The sequence below is a fragment of the Egretta garzetta genome, unplaced genomic scaffold (assembly GCF_000687185.1).
Source record: "Egretta garzetta isolate BGI_Z169 unplaced genomic scaffold, ASM68718v1 scaffold241, whole genome shotgun sequence".
In the NCBI taxonomy this organism is placed as follows: Eukaryota; Metazoa; Chordata; class Aves; order Pelecaniformes; family Ardeidae; genus Egretta; species Egretta garzetta.
The window spans coordinates 232,244-245,734 of NW_009258675.1; the positions used below are offsets into that span (position 1 = coordinate 232,244).

At 41.2% G+C, this 13,491-nt stretch overlaps 1 protein-coding gene and 1 long non-coding RNA gene across 3 annotated transcripts in view; one reads left to right on the forward strand and one right to left on the reverse strand.

Annotated features, from left to right (window-relative positions):
* CTBP1 (C-terminal binding protein 1) overlaps positions 1-13,491 on the forward strand; it is a 256,527-nt gene that overhangs the window by 171,363 nt on the left and 71,673 nt on the right. The gene's annotated exons all lie outside the window — the stretch shown is intronic.
* LOC118451663 overlaps positions 595-13,491 on the reverse strand; it is a 15,492-nt gene continuing 2,595 nt past the window's right edge. The window contains exons 2-3 of the long non-coding RNA XR_004841181.1: positions 11,832-11,835; positions 595-605 (exon numbers count right to left, since the gene is read on the reverse strand). This is a non-coding gene — a long non-coding RNA (uncharacterized LOC118451663). The remainder of the gene's footprint in view (positions 606-11,831; positions 11,836-13,491) is intronic.

The following is a 13,491-nucleotide window of genomic DNA, read 5'->3' on the forward strand; positions in this document are numbered from 1 at the left end:
GGGGAAGCCCCATCCCTGGAAGCATTCAAGGCCAGGTTGGACGGGGCTGTGAGCAGCCTGATCTGGTTAGCGGTGTCCCTGCTCCTGCAGGGGGGTTGGACTAGATGACCTCTAGGGGTCCCTTCCAACCCAAAACATTCTATGATTCTATGATGGGGCGTCCGCGGCACCACCTGCAGCGCGTGCTAAGTTGAACACGCGCACGTTTTTGCTGGGTGAAGCCAAAGTTAAGGATGAGAAGAGCACGCAGGCGGGCGGAGGCACTGGCGCGCGTTATTAATGAATACGGCTGTGACTGGAGGACAGTTACGCAGATTGCTGAAAGCAAGGAGCTGAGATAGCCATCTCGTAGGAAAGCAGTACTGGCTTGCCCCCACTGTGTTTCATTCTTCTGTACAGCACAGGTACACCTATACTTAAAAAAATAAATGTAGAAACCAGACTGGGAGAGATGGTCTTTTTCTAACAACGGTAGCTTTTTTGGTGGTGGAAATGTTCCATTAACAGATGAGTACAGTTTTTATTGATCTCAATTTCTCCTTTCCATACTCCATGTCTCCAGATGATTAATTTATTACTGTTTTGGTGATCTTTCAAGGGTTTGCCTGACAGAATTCTATCATTGTTTTTACAGTTTAGCTTCCTAACTGGCTTGTTGTATTAGAATGAAAATAAGGGTTTTTTCCTAATCTGGACCTGCCAGGATTATCTCCTTTACAAAGGACCACTCCTCCCTCCTCGACTCTGCCCTTCATGCAATAGTAAAATGTTTGGCACTAGTAGAAGACACCAAAAAGTACGTTAAAATCGGCACAGGTTTCTCTGGGAGGTTGCTCTAGGTGATATTTCCAAGACACAGTAGTTTTAGTAAAACATGTAATTTTACAGGCCTGCAAATTTATGTTGTATTTTGTTGCTAGCAGTAGGAACTTCAGTTAATTGAACACCGGGAGACCGATCGGTTCATGAGACAGTGCAGCGGGGGGGGAGAGCAAACTGCAGGTTAGATCTTCCTACGGATCGTTTTAAGATATTTCATTGTATGGTAGCACAATAAGCTTTACAAACCTGCTTTGAAACTAGAGGGATGACACACTGCTGGCACAACTAAGATGTACACCGCGGATGAATGTATGCCTGTCCTTGGTCTCGTTGGACGTACAGAGAGTGACTCTTCAGTTGAAGCGGGATTGTCTAAAACTTTTATAAATGTGTTCTCACAGCAAAAGTGAGCGTTTAATAAGCAAATTAAACTATACATACTTCAAAGATGAGGAACCTGGATACATACATTGGAAGTGGTTTAGGATGACAAGGATGGTGGGAGGCTAGTGACAGAATCTGGAACTAATTTTATTTCTCCCGAATCTCAGCTAGTGCCTTAGTCCTTCTTATTTTTCCCAGTTACAAGGTGCCTCAGTTCCCTTACAAAAGCACTTGCCGGCAGAATTCCTCTAGGCTCCATCTTGTGCAACTTCTTCGCAAACTGAGTGGAAAAGACTATGCCGTGTCATGAAGTAAGATGTCAGCAGCTTAAATACTGAAAATTGATGGGCAACATCCAGTTCTACTTGTCAGATACAAGAATAGTCTTGCAGTGCATGACAGAGAAGGTGCTTAAAGAAGCACTAACTGAGCTAAACCCGAGGAAGGCGGCGGGAGCATTGGTACTTGAGGTACACGTCGCCATCTCATCGTCTCTTACTGAACACACCTCTGCCAGCAGCATACCCTGTGTAGCTTGATGAAGGTGCTACAGAAACTTCAGCTCGTAGCAGACCGGGCTTTGAGCATGTCAGACCTGGCACAGTGATCTGTTTATTCATCACCAGTCTCCAAACATCCCCACCTCGGCGCACTTGGGTAGATAAGTGCATGAACCCCAAAGACTTTGAGTTATTTAATGACAGTAAAACCAACTTGTTACTGATTTAGTACTAAAAGTCCTTGAGTTCAGTGTTTCACATGCTGTGTGGGGCTTCCCACTGAAGTCCGGTTGAAATCTGTCTACTCTGTCTGTAGTCCTCTTGGTGGGATCACCATGAGCTCTCTCCTGGAATTCAGCTGTTGTATGATAAGGCATCCCTGCTCATCACAACTTCTTGGTAGCAATTGCCTTCTGTTAATGGACGTCATGAGCAGGGAGAGATTTGTATCAATAGATGACGCTCAGTGAAAGAGAGGTCATCTGTTCTGTTCATTCCTGCAGGGAGCAGAGCAATAACCAACAATTGGTCGTCTTGAGGTTTTTGGAGCTGTAAGTCCCCAGAGTGTAGGATCAGGAGGGATCAGGTTTATCTTTCAGAAAGGCAGTTGAAGCAGTCAGAAGATGAAGACACCACCGTAACCCCGATAACCCTCAATAACATCCACTTAAAAAAAAAAAAAAGCCAGAAAATACAGATTTTGAATGAGTTTCTAAGCTGCTCTTTCTTATTAAGTCTTCCTCTAAGATTAGGCAGTCCCTTAGTGTCTGGTATTTCTCCCTACAAAGGTACTTACACAGCGTAATCATGTTATCTCTCAATTTTTTATTGGCAATCTGAATACATTGTGTTCTTCAAGGCATTTTCCTTCAGCATTGAGTTTTTCTTTTTTGCACCCTTTGAACAGACAAACCATGGATGCTGGCAGCAATAGTTAACATCTCAGCAATCCTATCTGCAATGGCAAAAATTTCCTCCATAATTGAATTTAACTATTTCTGCAAGGAAAATGTTGCCTCCTGTTGTGGAGGTTTGGTTCTTGGAGCACACACGGTTGCCCATCACTTTTAAGGCTCTAGTTCCCTGCTCTGCCAGGGGGACAACAGTCTTTCCTAGTGGCAAAGCTTGCCATCTTGGTTTTATTAAAGCACATTTTGTTTCTGTGATCTTCATTTGTCCGTGATCCAGAATGACTGCGTGACTGCGCTGCTGCTGTTGTTTTTTTACAGACAGTTGTTATTGTTTTTGTGATGTTCACAGTCATTTTGGCAAAGGTTTTCTATCTATGTCCACATCGTTGGTGAAGCTGATGACAGATACCCATTAGAAACATCTCTGTTGAGAGAGTTTTTTATTCACAAATATGTCCTAAGCTAACTGATTCATAATCCTTTTAATGTGTGTTTGTTTTTATCAGTTTTCTGTAGCACCAACTTTTTTAGCCAGAATGTCAGTAGTGCTAACTCAGGCACCCTGCAGAACTCTAATTTCTTGCATCTTCACGGTTGCCTTAGATGAACCGGTTACGTGTTTATGAAGCCTGGTGATGAATGTAGTATAAGAATCAAGATGATTATTTTCTAGTGAAAATAATTTGCTATTTGGTAGAAATAATCAATAATGTGTAAGTCCAGTGTCTGGATTTTGTCAGTCGCTCATTCTTGCTCTACTGCATTCTTGTTGGCCAGATCAAGGAGTTTAGAAATAAATTCTCCTACAAGATCTGCCCAGTGGCCCATGAATTTCTACAATTGTACTTTACTAATTAATTGAGGCCGTAATCTAGTACTAAGAAAGAGATATAAAAAAGGAATTTAATAAATACCCATAAAATAGCCTTCCAGTAGAGAAAATGGACTTGGAATCTCTTTATTAGTATTTGGCTCACTCCTTCAAATGTGAATGTGCATGCACAACTGCACAAAATAAAAATTATTTTTTCTAATGCATCTGTGTGGGTGTTCTTGGCTTCTGTAGAGAAGAGATATTACATCCCCCACTGTAACTCTGTGTGTAGAAAGTGGAATATGTAGTACAACTTGTTTGGGTCAGAGTGAAGTAAAATTATGCTGTGATATTCTTACATTTTTGTGACTGAGCTGCTCAAAATTCTGGTTTGCAATTATCTTGATTATTTAAACTCTTTGAATGTCCTTGTGAGAGTGATATGTCATTCTTTCCAGCTAAAATTATTTAGCTGTTTCGTTCTTTCATGTTTCCCCCTTAATGTAGGGGAAAAAATCAATATAAAAGATAATATTTTAGCATTAGTTGATCCTAGGGTCTTATTTGATTCCAGCATAGCAGGCTAAGTAGCAAATGCTCTTAGCAATTGTTTCTGTTAGTGGAATTTTGAAAGCACTAAGAGAAATCCTGATCCATGGAGACAGTACAATAATTCACATTGACATATTTTCCCCATTTGCCACAGGGCAAGTGGAACTGTTAATGCTCCTGTACAAAACCTTTTTTCTTTTTCTCCTTTTCTCTTTTTTTTAAGAGCAGAACGGAAACAGTAGTGATCGTAACGGAGGGTTACGTGTAAAAATTTAGGCTACCCTGCAGCCATCCAAGGGAGTAAGATTCAGAAAATTTACTCTCAAGGTGTTTTTGCTTTATTTTTAAATAGAACTGCCCGTGCAATGAATATGAGCAGGTAGCAGTGATTGCGAAATCAGCTGTTTGAATACTGCATGTACACATGAACTAATTCTAACAAAAAAAAAAAAACCTCCTCTGAATCCATCCCGTCCCCCACAATGTACAGCCAGCGCCCGACGGAGACAGCCCTTCCAATCGTGTATACACAAGGAATATTTGTTATCCATTGTAGTATTTTGCCCGCAGCTTTGAGAGACCCAATTTTATCTTCCTTTAAGCAGTAGAAATGATGTCAGCATGAGCGTGGCACTTTTTTCTTTGGATGTTTAAAGAACTGAGAAATTGAACCGTTCATTGATAAATAAAGATTTATGTAAAATATGTAGATATTTAAGCAATTTCACCCACTTAGTGCAGTAAAACTGCCTTTGGAATGAGATTTAAACATGAGTTCTTGAAAAGTCGGTTGGTTAGATGATCAGAAATAATAGACAGTTGCCGCTAATAATGCCAGAAACAATAATTACACTGTGAGGAGTAGTAATGATAGATGACCAAATACATATCTTCCCAATGTGCGTCATGTTGGCCGTATGTTACAAAAATCTGCATGTGCTATTAGATTAAAAATTAACTAGAACAAATTTTTAGATAAATTAGCAAACCATTTCTTTGCTTTCCTTTCCACCTCTGTTCTGGAAATGGCTTGTCAGGAAAGCTCCAGGAATAGACAGAGAACACTTAACTCTGGTTGTGACTGTAAAACCTCAAGAAACAAACCCCAGTCATCCCTTCCCTCTCAGTGCTTGGTATTTAGTAGAAGTTACAGTTGTAGTGCTTAAAAGGAAAAACATTGAAAATGCTCTTATTGAACCAAGGTGGGGTGGGCTTTTATTCTCCTTGGACTATTTATTATCTACATGAATTATTGTTCATTCCTCCCTTGTGATAGTTCTTTCTGATGTGGGTTTCTCTGTAATGTTAATCATGTAGGTGCAGCCTCTGGGAAAGACACAAACTTTAACCTTTCTGGGTCACGGGTCTCAGAAGCCACTTCAGTTAAGAGATCAGCACAGTACAACGATACACAAAGTGTTCTCATTTGTTTCCAGGTCTTTCAGGAAAAGCTAATTAATTATTTATACATTATCTATATACATTTACTTATTAGTACCGCTCAGTTGTCTTTAGCCCCCACTAGTTAATTTAAAGTACATTTTTCCTAAGGTAACTTCATCATCTGTGAGATAACTTGTACTGTTCATAAGGTGTAGCGAATCGTTTTAATCTGTTTGCGTGGTAGTATTTCCCTTTTCGTGTATGTCTGCTGAACTTTACTCTTCCCGTAGTGATGTACAAGCCTGTACTATGATCATTCTTTCAGATACATAAAGCAATACAAATTAATAAAAGATGATCCTAATATCAATGACGCTTCTGCTGGTCAGGACCCGAATAAACACGAGAATTTGAAGCAAGGGAAAAAATAGTTTTTGTATGCCCTAATATTCCCTAGAGTTATGCAATAAAAATGAAAACTTTAAAATTATTGATTTGCATCCGTGTTGCAGATTTTTAATTGTTTATTGTGTTTCCTGTGACCTGGTAGTTCAAATGGCACATCAGTGTAGTGAAAAACAATAGTTCGTTCAACAAAAGCAGTATGAGACACTCTGCTTCATAAAACAAGGCAGCATATGTTAAGAGACTGAATAATTGTCTTGACAAAATAAATGAAAAAACACCTGAAGAGAGCAAGATAAGCAACACGGTGCATTAACTGAAACTGGTTGCAGAAGCTGACATAATGTTCCAGACCCTGTTCTAGGAAATTTACCTTGTAAAACGATCATAGGAAGTTCTTTTATTTTAATGCCCTGTGTTAATAGCTCGTGATGAACTCCTTGTGGGCTTCCCACAACGTCACCATGAATCACGACTACTGCAGATGGATCAGCCCAGCCGCCTTGCCAACGCCTGCCTGGCACAACAGTGACTGTCTTCAAAATTGCACCGACGATGCTGCTGTCGGGAGCAATGGTCGTTGCGAGATGATGGAGTTCCCAAAAGACACTTGTAGCACCACAGTTGCGCTTTGCTGTGACACAAATTCAACAAAACATCTCTGTCAGATGGTGTTTTCCTGTGTTAGGGGAGTCGAACCATTCCAAAGACCACGGTTTAGCAAACATTTTCAGGAGATGCCTATCTGCGCAGCGCTTTCTTTGTGTAACGTGGCAAAGCCTTTGGAAAGTTTATACAAGAATCTTTAACTAATACCATCCTGCCGTAACACACAGTGCTGCCTTAGTCTGTAAGTTGGGGGGTGGCAATAAATACAAGCTCAAGTAGCAGGAAATCTGTTGATACTGATTGTCACCTGTTCGAATCGACTTTTCTTCTATAGCGCAACTGAATGTTACAGGAATATAAATGGCATGGTCAGGCAGTCTTTTTGCGAGGATAACAGTCTGCTTCTCTCTTTGCATTATACAGCAATACAAAGGGAGCTTTTTTCAATATATTTCAATATTTTTTTTTCATATCACTGGGTAAGTTGGCACATAAACGTGCCAATCCCTTTAGGATTTGAATTGTACCTTAGGAGTCTTGCATAGGGATAAGGATTTCTTGCAGTTTACTTTTCAGCTCCTGAGTTTTAAATCTTGAGAGTGGGACGTAAAAAGTTGCACAAGAGTCTTTTAGTAAAAAGAGTCTTTTTAGTAAAAGAAAAAGGGGTTTACCTCCCAATAACTGCCTATAAAATGCTTGTTAGAAAAATATATACAGATTAGGAGTGGTATAAAAATATTAGTATGTTGCTAGATACATGGAGGCAGGCAACATATGAGATGCATTTCCTGTGGCCAATGGGAAATACATCTCATTTTTCTCCTCATGAAACCTTGCTATTTTTTTTTTTTACTGTTCTAAAATCATTGACCATTCACTGTTATGGATTGCCTAGCCTGTATATCGTTCCGTATGTTGTAACTATGGAATTGATTTTCACTGCCCGTCTCTTCGCTACTGTTTTCCTGCACTCCAATTTTCCTGTTTTCTTAGAGTACAAAGAGATGTTTATTGAGAACTGAGATTATTATCATTATTTTTACATAGTTAATAGGATGTTTTTCTTATTTTATTTACAAATTTCTGGATATACTACTTTTAAAACGAAATTAAAGCAAGTTAAAAAATCCAGTTAGAGCTTACACTTTTTATTATAGTCCATTAAATTCTTTAATAGTTATCCGTAGGCAGATTTTATTATGTTCAAACAAATGCGCTGAGGTTTTTTGATGTGCAAATGTTTTCTGCCGTTTGTTCCAGCTGCTGTGCAAAGTGCGAGTTACCGACGGGATCCGAAGTGCTTACCCGGTGGCGCACAGATGCTGACTCGTGTTACGGTGTAGCTTGACCCGATTTCGATTGTACGTGGAGGCGATCAGTCAGTGAAAGGCGAGGCGCTGCCGGGGAGATGTTGTGTGTCTCAGGACCGGGTGCGATGATGGCACTAGAGGTCACATTTTGCTCACTAATGAACCGTTCTCTTAGCGCTAGGTGATAGTGGAGTGCTGGTAGTGCAGTATTTCACGACGGTACAAAGCAGCGTTCTGTTTGGAAGAGGATGAAATTCAAGGCTAATAACTTGTAGTCATCCCAAGTAAATTTGGCACAGCGAGAGAGTTTGTTTCACTGTCACAAATGTCTGTAAGCCCAGCGCGTGGTTGTGCTCAAGGTCCTCGCCAGCAAATGGACGTTTTCCTGTACCAAACATGGTTTTGCTTTTTGCATCCGCTAGCATCCTTGCTCGTTTTTCAGATTTGTACGCCTCGTGGCTCGTTCGAGAGAAAAGTCTCTAGATAAGCGCTTAGTGAGATGTTGCTTTGATTTCATACCCTTTTTTATCATTCCTGAGGGGGTGCTCAGTTTTGCAGCGTGTGTTTCGAACAAGGTAGTGTGACGTTCTCTGTGCCGCCTAGTGAACGAATGATGTTTGTAAGCATGAAAATAATTGCTTAGGAACTTTGAAATTATCTCTGATATGACTATAGCTTTTTTTTTCTGGCTACTTGTGCAACTTTGACAAAAATAAGATGCCAAGTGCGTTATAAGGGAACGAAAAAGGCGGTAGAGGATAACCGAGCGCACATCACGTAGCAGCACAGAGACCGCTAACTTGCTGCCGGTCCAAGTCGGTACGAGCGTACAGCACCTCCTAGAGACGCCCCTGCTGCTGCTTTAGCATGCTGCCAGGCCCAAAATAATTAATCCCACTTCTGAGCAGGTGATCACCTTGCATTTGGAGTAACACTAGCAGATCTGAACTGCTTACAGCTTCAGAGCTGGAGCAGAGATCGAGCCTCCAGCCCGAGCATCTCTCTCCTTTCTTCTGGAGGCGGCGTAGGCAGTGGCCTGCCCTTGAATCAGTGCAGGGGAACAGACCTCTTGCACATCACTTCTGAGTTTGATTTTCTGCATCCGTTGAGTTTCTCCGCAGGCTGTCCTAAGACTGAAGACGTGCCCATAAATAGCAAGTCCACTCAGGACGTCTGCTGGCTCTGCTTAGGCCACTGGATGGTTAATTATGCTCCTGTGAAATTAATACCACCAAACAGGTTATTGAATCGATTACAACCTTGCCGTTTTTTGATCCCTTCAGTCGGCTTTAATATGTATGTCTGTTTCTTTGCATAGAGAATGCAGTGTCACAAAGAGTATCTATTTTTCATTATAATTTTAAAGAGATAATCACATGTTACAACTATTCTGTTTGGGTCTGAGCCTACTGCCCTTAATCATCTAAAAAATAATACTTTGCTTCATGAGCAGGCCCAGGCTGATTTACAACTTGAGAAGTAAATTACTACTCAGTAGTAACTTGCTACAATCCAGTTCTATAGAAGTAAATGCAGAATGTTGTTATGCTGGTTCATTGTGTTGAAAGTATATTGCATTAGAATTTTTAATGGAGTTTTTAGTGTAATATATTCCAAATGCCTTCTTTTGACACCTTGGGAGCCAGCTGGATCAGCGGTCTCACTTGCCAGTTGAGGGGCTCTCCACTGCCCACATCATTTTGTTAGCAGCTAAGGTTAAATTTTTAAGGACTTCATTAGTAGTAGGAGCCTCAGCAGAGTGTCTCTGCAATGCACGCAGTTTGAATGAGCTCCAAGGCTTCAGACAGGTGAGGAGGAGAAAACCTTCCCCTGGGTTACTAACCCACTTTTTGTTCTTTCATGTTAATTGGCTGTTCGTTCCTGGGAACACAGATTGCGCCGCTTCTCCTTTACCTCAGCCAATGTCAAATCCCCAAAGAAGCCCTGCCAGCGCAGAAGGGAGCGAGCCATATGGGGCAGGTTGCAGTTGCTCCTTCAGGTCTGGATTTATTCCACTGTGAACAGATGGACAATGGCTGACATCCACTAATGGTTCTCGATAGGTTTCTTCTGCTGTTCATCTCCATCTTCCTTTTCTCTTCAGCCAGAACACAGACCTTCCTAGAAATGGTCTGTTAACTCCTCCTGACTAGATGGAAAATGATACCTCTCATTTCACGAGAACCAGAAAACGCAGAGGATTTAATTCCACCCTGGTTCTTGTGTTTTTAGCACTTGTATGAAGAGGGTGAGATCAAGAAGAAACTATCCCTTAGTCACTTAATACAGATAACATCAGAGGAGAGAGGTTTTTTGTGTTCATCAGTTTGAAGAGAATTTATTCTTCCATTCATTCAGCGCAGTGCAAGCTTTTTCACTTTTGTATGGCTGTTATTTCCAGCATAGAGCTAGTGTAGCCATTCCATTCTGAGAAAGGAGCAATGCGCATTTGGCATTTCAGAAATGACTTTGAATGTTTGACACAGCTGAACTTCTTGTTCATTAAGTGGAACTTTAATCTACGACTTTGATCCTTCGGCAAACCTCCTTTTTAACAGTAGATGAAGGTCCTCTCTTTTATTTCATGCTTGTGATGACCACCATTTCTTAAAGATGAAGTGTTTCCCTTTTGCCAATTACTCTTTTTTCCATTTTCCCCTCAGAATCTGCTGCAAATGTTTCTCAAAAATGGCCTTTCTCTTTCACATCAACCAGAAAGCATTAACTTCCTACAGTGAGAAGTTTCACACAGAGGAAGTTATACATTAAAAAAAAGAAAGAAGCTGTAATTAAAATATGCAATTGCAAAATGAAAGCAGACTGATCTCTATGTGTGTGGTTTATAAGCAAATGCTTTTCAGGATCTGAGCAAAAGAATTAAGGGAAGATTTAAATCCAAACGAAGTCTTCTTCCCAGATTTTAAATAAATGGTGTTGACTTGTTTTGATTACACAATTTAAAGATCTATTTTTAGGATAAAGTTTAAATGTTGGGCCTGCTTTATCCAACCATTCTTTTCTTCTGATATAAATCCCTTTTAGTATCTCGTAATAGCATCTGCTAGATTTACTGTTCACAAAAGTTAAGATACTCCCTTGAAATATAATCTTACATTTTGATTAAAAAATGCACAAAGCTTTAAAAACTGTTACAATGAATGACGCGCGCTTGATAATGAAGCAAAAACATGGATGAAAGAGCCAGCACGCACAGCTATGACAAACTAAGGAAAATTTGTAAGCACAGTCTCAGTATCTAGATATAAGAATGTTGTCAAACCTCATTATTCTCTTTAGAGAGCATTCAGCGAGTGTCTTGGCTCCTTGCTCAGAAGATACAACAGTAAAACTTCCTCTTTCTGTATCTTCAAAGTCACATCTGCTAAAGATATCGTACCCTAATGTATCTAATTTGTGAAAGCCCAAGGTCATGCCCTTATGATCAGACATTCTGAGGGGAATAAAACTTGTACTTAAATTATACATATGGCTGTTAACAGATACATTTAAAACAATGTATTTACTCTTCAGCACATGTGCTCCTCCAGCTGACTCTTAAGAAGCCAAGAAACAGTTTGGGGCCTTTGAAAAATGTCGTCATTCTTAGTGCAAAACACAGAAGACACTCAGCTGTGTAATGTTACTGTTAAAAAAAAAAAATAGTCGCAGTGACAGCAGTGCCAAAATGTGATAAGGGGATGGGGATTGTTACATTTTGTGGAATAGTTCCTTATATTGTAGCTGTGCCAGTCATAATTTAAAAGATGTGAAGATGACTGAAAGTTTGGTGACCCAGAGGCAAGCTGGAGAACATGGGAAGTAAAATGGACAGGGGTGGTGGAAGGTTTGACTGGAGTCAGCTGTTCTGCTCCTGGACTTTCTCACATCCAGGCTAAAACTAGGCCATCGAAAGCCGTCGGGGGAGGAGGACTGAAGGGAGGTGAAAGCAGGGTTGATTTTCTTAAACGGAAAGAGCATTGCATTGAGTTCTGAAGGAAAACTTCCCTTGCTCTTGGGTTATTTCATTTTCTCTTCCATCCTGAGAGTCTTCATAGTTTATTCTCTAGGGCAGGTGCCTCGCGGCAGCTGTCAAAGAGCAGGGTGGAGAGACCTTTTGCCGGGGGAGACGGGGTCAGATAACCTCTCTCCTTCAGCAGGTGCAAATCAGCTTTCCGCTACCGAAAGGAACACAGTTGGCCCCGTTACTAATCGGCTGAGGATCCAGCCCTTGATGTTTTCCCAGGAAACATCAATTTGTGGCGTGTGTGTGCGCGCGCGCCGGGAGGGAAACAAGTCCGGCATTACCTACAGTATGTGTATTTGTTAAGTCTGCATACAATCGGAAAGGAAAAAGAGCAAGCATATGAATCCCTTCATGAAGTAGCGCAGAGAATACCAAACTGCAGTATTAATAACCTCCTGTTATTGAATACTCCATCTGTTCATCATGCCAGCTTATCCTCACTTAGAGCACTCCCCTTGTCATAATATTTTGTACCACACTCCCCTCCCTCCTCGAAGCAGCAGTTCCAGTTTAGAACTAAACATTTGCCCAGTCATGTAACCCCACTGAGGAAATGGTCTCACTGCCTATATCTGTTTATGTTTCTCTATGACAAAATGTAACTGAACTCCAGTTTCATTTCTGAATTTTCATTTTTCACTATTATTTTTTCCCGGAGATACTTCCGTATCCATATTGGTATTCACAGATACTACACTTGCAGTTTAAGCATGTTCTACCCCTAATGCTCATTCCTGTGGATGCGTTGAAGAATAAAAAAAAAAAAAAAAAAAAAAAATCTTACAGCTTTGATATGTATATATTTTTATATTTGCTAACATCTATAAATTGCAATAAAGTGGTTAACCACTTTAAAGTGATTAAAACCAAATTTGTTTATTTATACAAACCCCACATGAGGCGCTTGGCTAGATGCTGCCCTAGTGAGGCACAGCGAGAATCTAAAGAAACTATGTTCTTTGAGGGATGTCTGAGACGTCTGTGCTGAGCCACAAAAGGCTTTCCCATGAATACAGGAGGAAAACGAAAAAAGTCAGAGGTTGCATAAACTCGTCCTGGGAGTTACCTCCCGATCCTGCCAGATAACCCTGTGGAATGGACACTACCTGGGGAATGACGGGGAAAATCAAGTTGTTAGGGAGCCAAGTTGCTAAAGGCTGCCTGTAAGCTAAAGTCCTTTACTTGTGCTCTGAACGGATTCCTGAAATCCACACAACTTGGAAGCTGAACCCAGCTTTTATAACCTTTGGGTTCCAAAATTCCCCTCTCAAAAAAACCCCCCAAAACCCCAAACCGAAAAAACCGAACCAACCAAAAAAAAAAAAAAACCAAAAAAAAAACAGAACAGATAATCTGCTCCTGGTATCAGGCATGTCCCTTATCAAAGTGAATTACTAATGTTTGCTGCCCTAGTGTCCCCGTAACTAGTTGTATTAGCTCCCTGTAATACGCCTGTCGCCACGGGTATTGTAAGTATTGCAGACTGATCCTGCAGAATCCCAAAAAGCTCTTAAAATCCTCGTGCCTACCTGCTCCCTTTCCGTGCGCTCGTTTTTAAACATCACCCCCGGTCCCGCGGTGCCGTCACAGCAGGATGAACTCTCGGATCATCCTGCAAAACGATTTAAAAACGTGCGGGAGGAGGTACCGAAACTTCGCGGAGAAGCCTGGCATGGAGTAAGGCGGCGGCGCGGGCAGGGGCCCGCCGAGCTCGCTCCCCCTCAGCGAGGGCACCCCAAACTCCGCTGGGGCGGCCGGACACCGCACCTCGGCCCGC